General features: G+C 50.0%; 1 protein-coding gene across 2 annotated transcripts in view; it reads left to right on the top strand.

Annotated features, from left to right (window-relative positions):
- Nucleotides 1–4056: 4056 nt before the first annotated feature.
- Nucleotides 4057–10454, top strand: part of TSEN2 (tRNA splicing endonuclease subunit 2) — a 44068-nt gene continuing 37670 nt past the window's right edge. For both annotated transcript variants that reach the window (XM_005902842.3, XM_070360302.1), the window contains exon 1: nucleotides 4057–4177. The gene's annotated coding sequence lies outside the window, so the exon portion shown is untranslated. The remainder of the gene's footprint in view (nucleotides 4178–10454) is intronic.

Genomic DNA, 10454 nt, shown 5'->3' with positions numbered 1-10454 from the left:
TAGCACATGTAAAGGCCTGATAAATTATTAGGGTGGTCAGACGAAATACAAGGTACCCAACTGATTCTGAGTTTCAGATAAATGATTTTTATTTATTATAGTATACGTATATCCCAAATAGTACATGTAGCTCCTGTGTTACATTTCACAGATGTTAACGATTATTGTTCATTTTGTTAGATGTGCTAATGAAATTGGGTATATATATTTATACAGTCAGTCCCCATTATTGGCACATTCTGTATTTGCAAATTCACCTGCTGGCTAAAATTTATTTGTAATGTTGAAACCAATATTCGCAGTACTAGGTCACTTACAGACACGCACATGCGCAGAGAGGAGAAAAATTTGAGTCTCCCGGTGGGCGTGCTCTCAGCTGATGTCAGCAGCTGATACTCTGTCTTGTTTCAGCTCCCATGTCATAAACAGGTGTGCTTTTTGCCGTCCCTTCGGCGCCACGCTTTTCGTATCTTTGTGCTTTGTGTTGGTGATTTTCAAATGGACCCCCAGGCAGAGTGCTGCGGTGCTGCGCGTTGTTCCTAAGCCAAGAAGGCCGTGCTGTGTCTCACGAGAAGATGCACGTGTTAGATGCCCTTGGTTCACTCGTGAGTTATACACACATGGGCCAGGAGTTCAACGCTGATGAATCTACTGTAGACATTAGGTAAAGTGTTTTTAGGCAGAAGCACACATGAAACAAGGCTGCACATCAATTGGTTGATGAAAATGTTGTGCCCGGAGGCTGGCGGGAACCTGCCTGTATTTCCCCTAGAAGCAGGGATTCAGTATTCCCTAATTGCGTGTTCATGTGACTTTACAGAACTACTGTGAATAACAAGAAGCAACTATATGGATATGGATGTAATAAAATTTAAATTCCTACCTGTTAGAGTCACATATCAAAATATAAAGTGTGAAATTATATGCTGCTTTAAAACACCCTAGCAGTGGGAGAGAAGTGTGTTTTATGGACAGTATAAAAGAATCAAGATACCAAAGGTTGAAGATGCTGGAAGTGATGAGGTATTAGGCTATTCTCTCTCCTTTTGTGTATGTTTGAAAAGGGCCATAACAAAAGGTCTAAAACACACACTGTTGGGAGTTCCCTCGTGGCCCAGTGGTTAGGATTCTGGGCTTTCACTGCCCTGGCCCGGGTTCAGTCCCTGCTCAGGGAACTCAGATCCTGCGTGGCATGTGGGGGAGGGGGAGAAGGGACAAATAAACACACCACCAAGAAGAAAATCTTGGTGCAAGAATACCATGTTCATTAGCTTTTTCTCGGGACCCTCTGGGGGGACAGGACTCCAGATCATGGCCCCTGAGAGCCCATCGTGGGCACATCCCAAGCCCTTGAGCGCAGAGCACCCACTGAGTTGCCCAGCCCTGGCTCTAGTCTCAGCTCCCCCTCAGACTTGCTCTGGCGACTCTGAGCCTTTTTCCTTACCGGGTAAATAAGGAAGTTGAACTGGACAACCTTTGTGTTCTCTTTCATTTTAAAAACCCTCTCCTTCCAACTCCAGTATTTCCTCCATCGCCTTGTTCTGGTGCAGTATTACAGCACACCTCCAGCTGTCTTCCCAACCCAGTCCATCCTGGCATCACCATTCTGCAAATCTTGCTGAAGTTCTCCCTTTTTTGCAACATTCTAACCAGGAACCTACCCTGATTTCTATTTCTCTAAAGTCTGAACTCCTCAGCTGAGCAGTCAAGGCCCCTGCAGGTAAAGTACCCACTAAGTGCCATGTCTGGGGCTCTTTCTGCCAGGAGTTCACCGTCCAGTTAAGGAGGACCAGGAATTAGGGACATCACAGGGGTCACCAGGTCTTCCCTGATGGTTCAGTCAGTAAAGAATCAGCCGACAGTGTGGGAGACCTGGGTTCAATCCCTTTGTCAGGAAGATCCCTGGAGAAGGAAGTGGCAACCCACTCCAGTATTCTTGCCTGGAGAAGTCCATGAATGGAGGAGCCTGGTGGGCCACAATCCATGCATGGAGTCACAAAGAGTCGGTACACGACTGAGTGACTGACACTCTCACTACTTCTTTTCAGGGGGCACCAGACTATCCTAGAACACAGAGGAATGTCACCCAAGGCAGCCTGGGGAAGCAAGAGGAAGTGTCCTGAAGAAGAGAGGTCTGAGCTGAGACCTACAGGGCGACCAGGAGTCACTGCTGCACACCCAGGAGAAGGATGGTCCAGGTGGCAGCCACAGTGTTCACGAAGGTCCGGAGACAGGAGAAGGTTGGGGAAGGTCTGGATTTCAGAGCCCGTCACACTCAGCCTCATTAATCTCTCTGGCATTATCTGCCACCCTTTCCTGCCACCTGCCTTCCACATAGCCCAGCATGTGTGTTATGTTTGCTGGGGACCCTGGGATTTATTTTAGGAAGGTATATATTGCACTCCCTACCAGGCCTCCTTTAAAATAACCAGGTAGGAGAAGCTTTTATAATTCCCAAGGCACCTTTGTTTCGCTCATCCCTCATGATCCTGATGACCCATTTTTTAATAGAGGAAACTGTGGTTCAGAACGGTTCAATTCAGTTCAGTCGCTCAGTTGTGTCCAGTTCTTTGCGACCCCATGGACTGCAGCATACCAGGCCTCCCTGTCCATCACCAATTCCCGGAGTTTACTCAAACTCATGTCCATTGAGTCGGTGATGCCATCCAACCATCTCATCCTCTGTTGCCCGCTTCTGCTCCTGTGTTCAATCTTTCCCAGCATCAGGGTCTTTTCAAATGAGTCAGTTCCTCGTATCAGGTGGCCAAAGTATTGGAGTTTCAGCTTCAGCATCAGTCCTTCCAATGAATATTCAGGACTGATCTCCCTTAGGATGGACTGGTTGAATCTCCTTGCAATCCAAGGAACTCTCAAGAGTCTTGTCCAACACCACAGTTCAAAAGCATCAATTCTTTGGTGCTCAGCTTTCTTTATAGTTCAATTCTCACATCCATACATGACTACTGGAAAAACCATAGCCTTGACTAGACAGAACTTTGTTGGCAAAGTAATGTCTCTGCTTTTTAATATGCTGTCTAGGTTGGTCATAACTTTCCTTCCAAAGAGTAAGCATCTTTTAATTTCATGGCTGCAGTCACCATCTGCAGTGATTTTGGAGCCCCCCAAAAATAAAGTCTGTCACTGTTTCCCCATCTATGTGCCATGAAGTAATGGGACCAGATGCTATGATCTTAGTTTTCTGAATGTTGAGTTTTTTTTTTTAATAATTTTTGTTTATTTATTTTTGGCTGTGTGGGGTCCTTGTTGCTGCCTGGGCTTTTCTCTAGTTGCGGCAAGTGGGGCTCCTCTCTAGCCGCTGCGCTCCAGCTCCTCACTGCAGTGGCTTCTCCTGCTGCTGAGCATGCGCCTCCAGGGCACACAGGCTGCAGCAGTTGTGGCACATGGGCTCAGCAGTCGCAGCTGTGGTTCCGGGCTCTACAGCACAAGCTCTACAGCCGTATCACATGGGCTTAATTGCTCTGAGACATGTGGAGTATTCCCAGATCAGGGATCAAACCTGTGTCTCCTGCATTGTCAGGCAGAAACTTTACCTCTGAGCCACCAGGGAAGCCCTGAATGTTGAGTTTTAAGCCAACTTTTCCACTCTCCTCTTTTCACTTTCAAAAAGAGGCTCTTGCTGTCACTCACTAAAGATCACACAGTTGGTGAGGAGGGAGGTGAGGATGCTAATGCAGGTCTGACGCCAGGCCTGTTGTCCTTGGGTCATGGCAAGTGCAGTCGCTTCAAGCATCCCATCTCCCCAGGGCCGAGGACCACAACTCCTTAAGGCCCGGCTTCGTGTCTCGTCCTATCGCTGTCACGCCAATACCTCCCAGCTACGTGACACTGGCTAAGTAACTTAGATCTCATCTGTGAAACGGATCTTGTGGGACTGCTGTAGGGATTAAACGAGAACAGCACCTGTGCAGAGGGGCTATCGGTACAATCGCGGGAAGCGCAGGAAAGAGGACGCGCCGCCCGCGACTCACACCCCACTGAGACCCGCCTGCAGGCCCCGCGCATGCGCGCTGCGCAAAGACCCGGCGGGCCCTCCCGCGGGCTCCACGGCTGCGCAGTCGCCCGGCTTTGCGGCCGCGCTGCTTGACGGCAGCGGTGTCCGCCCCCCACGGCCGGCGTTGCCGGGGTAACGTCGCGCGCGTGCGGGGGGCGGAAGAAGGTAAGGTACCCTGGGCCCCCGGGAGCGGGTAGCAATTCGAGGCGACGAGCGCGGTGGCCGCGGCCTTCGGAGGGGCTCGTCCGCGGGAAGAGGCGTCGCCTTTTCCGAAAGCTCTCCGGGGCGAGAGTAGAAGCGGTCCTGAGACGTTCCTGCGGGCGTACAGCCACGCGGAACTGGGCCGGGACGCAGGGCCCGGCTTCTAGTTCTGCCGGAATATTAGCCCCCTTTCCCCTCCTCCGTGTATCTGCAACTCTCTCTTTTCTATGCTTTTTCTGGAAACACTGACGCCGCGGGGCAGGGTGCCGCGGACAGAGTAAGGCGAGGTGCATCTGATAACAGACTGTGCCCTAGAGGAACCTTCTTTGGTTACTAGCAGGGTTGCTGGGGCTGTAGGAGCCCGGCAAAGGGACAGGTTATGACACGGGGTTGGGAGTCTGTTGAGCCCTTGACTTTTTTTTTTTTTTTGCTCATTAGTTGCAGCTGCAGCTTTTCGCCTGGCTCGCACATCACATGGTAGGCCCAATATCAGGCTCGTTCGCACAATCACCCATCAGTCTTCAAAGGCTTAACTTTTGTTTGTGTGTCTTAGTCTCGGGTTCTAACCTGAAAGCTCCCCAGAGGCAGGATTGTCTCTTCCTTTTCATCCTTGCCTCCCTAGCCTACAAGGTAGGCACTTGCAGCCTCAAGCGTGTTTGTGTGTATATTTAATTGGGAGAATGTGAGTTCTGCTGAGTGGGAGGCTTTAACCAGCTGGTTTGGCAAGGTGGGCCCAGGGGGGTGGAAAATTAATGGCACCTCCCCCCTTCATTTTTGCCTTCCTTTGTTTTGTTTGGAATAAACATTTGCTAAACACCTAAAAGGTGTTAGCTTGTGTGCTCAAGGGAAGAATTAGGAACAAGCCCTGCTTTTGATAGAAAACTAAATGTATTGTGTACCTAACACTATGGGTGCCTGGAGTCAGTATAGCCAGGTTTGGAAGAGCGAAAGGAACAGCTCCTTACAGGTGCGTAGCACTCCCCGCCAGCCCCCAGTCCCTTTCCTCCTCTCTCCAGTGGGATGGCTGTTGGCATTGAGTTTGAATAGGCCATCCTATCTCTAGTGGTTGGAAACATGGACTACATATTGAAATCACCTGGATCCCATCTCTGACCTTCCGATGTAATTGTAGGTTAGGCCTGGGGATTGGGAGTTTCAAAATTTCCGCAGGTGATTCTAAGAGCAGCCAAGCTTGAGAGCCACTGTTATATATGACCCCAGGTCAATTTTCTTAATCTTGTAAACTTGTGTTTTTTTTTTTTTGGCCATGCATTAGGGCTTGTAGGAACTTAGTTCCTCAACCAGGGATTGAACCTTAGCAGTGAAAGCACAGAGTCTTAAAGTCTGCTGAGAAGTCAGAGAATTACCTCTTAACCTTCATTCCTGTTAATTGCTGGTAATATTCCAATACGTGGATATGTTGTTGTTCTTTAGTCGCTAAGTCATGTCTGACTCTTTGCGACCCCATTGTAGCCTGCCAAGCTCCTCTGTCCATGGGATTTCCCAGGCAAAAATACTAAAGTGGGTTGCCATTTCCTTCTCCAGGGGATCTTCCTGACCCAGGGATCGAACCCAAGTCTCCTGCGTTGGCAGGTGGATTCTTTACCAACCAGGGAAGCCTATATGGATGCAGCATGTTTTTTAAAATCTTTTTATTGTATATTTATTTACTTATTTGGCTGCACTGGGTCTTAGTTTAATGTGTGAGTGGCTTCCACGCAGTTTTCTAGTCCTGATCAATTTGAAGATGAAACTGAGTTCAGGGACCATACGTGGGTTGTTAAAATCACACGATCGTAATGGTGGCGCTGCACATATGGAAGGCCTACTGAGAGGCACGTCCTCCTTGATGTCCATGCAGCCACATGCACAGCGGCACACCAGACCTCCGAATTTTGACGTCTTGTGAACAGCAGGGAGTCTTGAGAGAGGAACCTTCTATGATGCCAACGTGGGTTGAAGTACAGAGTTCTTGCCATCAACTGTCAGAGCTCCTTCTAGGCTTTCTTAAAGAGTTAACAGCAGTCTGAAAGGGAGAATCCTAAACAATCTAGGCACATTAAAACAGAACTTTTTCACTGGTTGGAGAGAATTTTATTGGAAGTGCGTGAAGTTAGTGAACATTTTCTGTTTTTAAAAATCTTTTAATGTAATATATACAAGTCAAATACTCAGCAGCAGTTAAGTTATAAAAGTGAACTGCTTATAAAAGTCCACGAATTATTCCTGGAAACCCTAACTAGAAACCAGCATCCTGCCTCAAAAAAGCCGACACGTTATTTTAAGTTTTAGAATAAGTTGCCGTTTTTTCGGTTGCATGCTAAATGCGCTTGGTGCTTGAATAACACAGAAGGTCAGGGTGCTGACCCTCTGTGATCGTCAAAACTCTGAGTGTAATTTTCAGTCCGCCTCCAGATCCGTGGTTCCTTTATATCTAAGGCTATGCATCTGTGGACTCAACCAACCATGGATGGTGTATCACTGTAGCATTTACTACTGAAAAAAGTCTGGGTGTACGAGTACCCATGCAGGTGAACCCCATGTGGTTCGGGGTCCGCTGTAGTTGCTTGGGTTGAGTGACAAATTGGCAAGGGAAAGTCTACTTAAAATGCCCTTGAGACGGAATCTCTCAATTCCGCATTAACGTGGTATATGTAGTTTTGTTCTGAATACTATATGGCAAGATGTGTGCATAGATACACACACGTATATGTGTATATGAAATGTATACAGTCATGCTCAATATTTACATCTATTGGGGGACTCATTTGGAAATTATCTTAGCATTTTGCTGTCTGGAATACTTAATAGCAATCTTATGAAGCAGTCTTCCAACTTGCTGATTCTTTTTATAGTTACCATTGTAACTGGTTATCACTGTCTTAACTTCCCTGGTTTCTGTTTTCCTTCGTCCTCATTTAATTCCTTCACATCTTTTGGAGGGTGGCTAGAGAATCCCAGGGACGGGGAAGCCTGGTGGCAGCTGTCTGTGGGGTCACACAAGTCGGTCACACAAGAGGCGACTTAGCACTAGCAGCAGCAGAGAAATCCTTACACATTGGACAGAGCTTTTGATTTCTTTCTTTTCCCTAACACTCATTTCTTTCGGTGCTCTGGGTCTTAGTTGCAGCACTTGGGACCTTTTTTTTTTAGGTTGCAGCAGCAGGCTCCTAGCCTGTGGGAGAAAGTGGAAGAGTCAGTGCATCTCTAGGAGTGGGTCTGCTGGGCGAGGGGCTCGCTCTCCTGACCTTGCTGTCCTTGGTGCTTGTTGTCCTGCCAGGAATGATTTGTGTGTGTGTCTGTCTCCCCATCTGGCCCGTGGGCTGGTTAAAGGAGCGGCGTGTCTGTCTCCCCTCGTATCCACAGCATGACCTCAACCACATGAGAAATGAAAAACCATACAGAAAAAATTGAAATATTTTTAAAAGGGTAAATTACAACTACACCGGATACTATTTCTCTGCTGTCTCATTAGCAAAAATCAAAAAGTCTGAGCACACACGTGGCCGATGAGTCTGCAGCAACACACGCACACTTCCCTAATATTTATTTTTACCTCTTTGGCTGTGCCCTGCCTTAGTGCTGGCAGTGGGTTCTTAACTGTGCCCTGCAGACTCTCCTAGTTGTGGCGTGGGGGACCTAGTGCCGTGACCAGGGGTGGAACCCGGGCCCCCAGCACTGGGAGCACAGGGTCTTAAGCCTCTGGACCACCAGGGAAGTCCCTGGGTTTCTTTTTAATGGGCCTAAAACTAAGATCATGGCATCTGGTCCCATCACTTCATGGGAAATAGATGGGGAAACAGTGGAAACAGGGTCAGACTTTATTTTGGGGGGCTCCAAAATCATTGCAGATGGTGATTGCCGCCATGAAATTAAAAGACGCTTACTCCTTGGAAGGAAAGTTATGACCAACCTAGATAGCATAGTCAAAAGCAGAGACATTACTTTGCCAACAAAGGTCTGTCTAGTCAAGGCTGTGGTTTTTCCAGTGGTCATGTATGGATGTGAGAGTTGGACTGTGAAGAAAGGTGAGTGTCGAAGAATTGATGCTTTTGAACTGTGGTTTTGGAGAAGACTCTTGAGAGTCCCTTGGACTGCAAGGAGATCCAACCAGTCCATCCTAAAGGAGATCAGTCCTGGGTGTTCCTTGGAGGGACTGATGCTAAAGCTGAAACTGTAATACTTTGGCCACCTCATGTGAAGAGTTGACTCATTGGAAAAAACCCTGATGCTGGGAGGGATTGGGGGCAGGAGGAGAAGGGGATGACAGAGGATGAGATGGCTGGATGGTATCACTGACTGGATGGACATGAGTTTGAGTAAACTCCGGGAGTTGGTGATGGACAGGGAGGCCTGGCGTGTTGCGGTTCATGGGATGGCAAAGAGTCGGACACGACTGAGCAACTGAACTGAACTGAAACCCTAGGAGCCCCTCAGCTTCCTGCCCCAGCTTTCACTGCCTTCACTGGCTGTTTCAGGCTTGAGTGCCTCCTGTGTCCAACAGATGCTGGTACCAAGTGCAGGGCACAGCTAAGCAGTCAGTGGTGCTTTTTCCCCTGCGAGCGTTTGGAGCTCAGGAGGCTAAACACGTGAGTGGTACAGCGCCCTTGGGTCTTCAGGCACCGCATGTGCTGTCAGCCTCAATCCAGTCCAGAGCCAGGCCTGGGGGCGGAGCAGGTTCCAGTCCCCATCTCGTCCCGGCGCGCATGCCCAGCACGTGGGGCGCCGGGCCCTGGGACTGGGGGCGGAGCAGGTTCCAGTCCCCATCTCGTCCCGGCGCGCATGCCCAGCACGTGGGGCGCCGGGCCCTGGGACTGGGGGCGGAGCAGGTTCCAGTCCCCGTCTCATACTGGCGCGCATGCCCAGCACGTGGGGTGCCGGGCCCTGAGACTGGGGGCGGAGCAGGTTCCAGTCCCCATCTCGTCCCGGCGCGCATGCCCAGCACGTGGGGCGCCGGGCCCTGGGAGTGGGGGCGGAGCAGGTTCCAGTCCCCGACTCCTTCCGGCGCGCCTGCCCAGCACGTGGAGCGCTGGGGTCTGTCTCCCGCACTCCCTGCGTTTCCCCCCTGGCCCGTGGCTGAGTTCCTCTGTCTTTATCACAGCAGCGCACCCGATTTGACTTCCTTCCTCCAGCCATTACTGAACCGCAGCCTGTGTGTGTTTTGTCCTTGTTTTCTCTCCTCGGGCTGAGGAAGGGAGCGATACCAGCTTCACCTTCCTTTCCTCCCTCAGAGCGCTGCTGCTGCTTAGTCGCTCAGTCATGTCCGACTCGTTGCAGCTGCCTGAACTGCAGCGCGCCAGGCTCCCTTACCCTTCACTGTCTCGGAGAGTTTGCTCAAACTCAGGTCCATTGAGTCACGGTGACGCTGTCTAACCATCTCCTCCTCTGTCGCCCCCTTCTCCTCTTGCCTTCAGTCTCTCCCAGCCTCAGGGTTTGTCGGCTCTTTGCATCAGGTGGCCAAAGTATTGGAGCTTCAGCATCAGTCCTTCCAGTGAATATTCAGGGTTGATTTCCTCTAGGATGGACTGGTTTGAGCTCCTTGCTGTTCAAGGGACTCTAGTACTGCTGGGTGTCAAGTAATTCCAGGATTCTCCATAACCCTCAGCCCCTAACCTGGAGAAGCACTGAGCCTCCAAACGAGAGGGACGGCTGCCGCCCGTGCTCCCGGCAGGACCTGGAGGACGGAGCCGAGCCCTTCCCCTCCGGGCCTCTGACAGCGTTTCTCTAACCTGGCCCTGCTTTCTCATCCATCAGCAGTGTTGGCAGCGCTCTGCCTGTAATAGTAACGATAGTGGACACGCAGAGCGCTCGGTGCCACGTGCTGGAGGCTGTCCTAGGCTCCTTCCGGGTCTTCACTATAAGATGGAGCCTGTTTTTATCCTTATTTTGCAGAGAAGAAAGCAAAAGCTTGGTGAGACAAAGTAAGTTTCGCCCATCACACGACTGGGCAGCGGGGAGCCGATTCCAGTCCCCACACCCTGGCCTGACGCTTCCTGCTCTCAGCCGCTCAGGATGACCATATAAAGTCATTGTCATTATTGTTAATTTACCTGAAAAACTGGGAGATGATCCTGTTTTGGAACATGAAATGCTCACTAACTGTACTTCTTTGAGGACGGGGTGCTTTTGGTTTTCTCTCTGTCCCCAGCACCCCTTGTGATTAGGAGCCTCTGGTGGGTGCTCGGTAAATGTCTATTGGCCGAGTGAGCGGGCGGGAGGAATCCTCGAGGGCAGAAGCCCT

Source organism: Bos mutus, chromosome 22 (genome assembly GCF_027580195.1).
Source record: "Bos mutus isolate GX-2022 chromosome 22, NWIPB_WYAK_1.1, whole genome shotgun sequence".
Classification (NCBI taxonomy): Eukaryota; Metazoa; Chordata; class Mammalia; order Artiodactyla; family Bovidae; genus Bos; species Bos mutus.
Note: the sequence above shows the minus strand (reverse complement) of the source record. Positions and strands in the feature narration are given on the sequence as shown.